Below are 1,824 nucleotides of genomic sequence, written 5' to 3'. Positions count from 1 at the left end.
TATATATATAAACAATGTCTTCATCTTACAGACAGCCCTCAAAAATCACCGCTAGATGGCAGCAGAGTAAGGAAAACGTTTTGTTGAGTTATCTGCACCCAACAAAAGGTTGGTTGGTTAAATTAACTTAATGTTAATTTAAGAAATCCACATTCAGCTGTAAATGAACCTACATGACCTGAAGACACCATTCCCAATATCTAAAATACAAAGTTCTGGGATGATCGAGCTGTTGTTTACTCGCAACACAGTCATTGAATTCTAATGCAAATACTGCAAATAATAACAAGCAATATCATTTTGAAGCACCTTTTATACTACTGAGGACCTATTTACTGACACCTCTGGTAAAAACATGTAGATGTTTTATTACTGAAATATGATTTGAACTGAAAAAAATATTATCCCAGTGAGGAGGAAGAAAATCCCATATAAAGAAAAATGTTCCACACAATTTCTTGTTGCACAATTCATGGCACCCTTAGAAATGCCCTCCAATTAAATGAAGGATTGTTTATTTATTTATACTTTTAAACTTTTTAAAGTTGTGTTGGGATTTTCTGCTTCACAAACGTAGCAAGTGGAGTTTTCTAAAATTTAACCGGGACATTAACTGGAATTTTGTGCTTTAATCCAATCCACTGTTGAGTTTTTTTTCGACAACAAACATGGAGTTTGGTGTGAAGAAAAGGTTGATTAAAAGCAACTCCTCAGTGTTAGGTTTGGTGAGGGATTAGTGATGCTGTGGGCTGTATTCTCTTCTATCAGCACTGTGAAACTTTGGGAATGGCTAAATATGGTCTCATGAACCTTTTGAAATATTTGGGAGGAAAAAAAGGGTTGGGTTTACCTTGCAACCTAAAATAGCTCATCAGACAAGAACTTTTCCTTTGCCGGTCTGAAGCTTACTTTGTCTTCCGTATTCTCGGTAATTCATGATTGTTTTGCAATTATAATGTGCAGGTCATGTCTAATTAGTGCTTCTTGTCAATGAGGAGGTGTGTCCGTTCTATTTTCTGTTAAAACATTCCAGCTCATTGTTGCATGTCCAAAAACTCAAATACAGGAAGGACAAAAACATTGCACAAAGAATTTTGATCAGTAATATTTATTTGCTTACCTTAAACAGAAACAATCTCAATCACAGATACTTTCATCCTTTATTTTTTAAAATATTTTCTTCAAATCATGTCAAAAACCTTGGCAAGGAGAGATTCCCCCAAAGTTCAAACTAAAACACTGGCTGGACTTGAATGAAGGAGGTGCTTTTTCTATCCTGGTCTGCTGGTAAATGGTTGTTATTTAAAACAAAAAAAAAAAAAAACAGAAGATATGTCAATCATCAAATCATCATCCCTCTGTTGGAGATCTAAAGATGACAAAAGTTTTCCGCAAGCCTGTTGTTCTGTGAGGCATCCAGACAGACGAGTTGCTGTTTGGAGTAAGCAACTTCTGTAATCGGGAAGATGAATGGTAAATGGAAGACTAGAAAATTCCTGCAGAAATTTTAAGGGGCCTGCCAACTGTGCCTATGACTTTAAACCCAGCGTTTCAAATTTGACATGAAAAATAGATAAATGCAGGTCTGACATAAATAGCTCAACAATGCAACATAATAACTATTGTCAAGTATATCATGACAATGTGAGTTCCTTTGTCCTTTTATTATTAGTTCTTCACAAAAAAAACCCTTTACTTTTTTTTTTTTTTTTTTTTTTTTTGTAACAAAAATTACAATATCCCTTTAACATACATCCCTTCTTTCTAAAAAAAAGTGGGTAAGACTTGTATTTACACAAAACAACAACAAAAACAATCTTTTAT

Source organism: Poecilia formosa, unplaced genomic scaffold (assembly GCF_000485575.1).
Source record: "Poecilia formosa unplaced genomic scaffold, Poecilia_formosa-5.1.2 Scaffold295, whole genome shotgun sequence".
In the NCBI taxonomy this organism is placed as follows: Eukaryota; Metazoa; Chordata; class Actinopteri; order Cyprinodontiformes; family Poeciliidae; genus Poecilia; species Poecilia formosa.
This window is presented reverse-complemented; position numbering follows the sequence as displayed.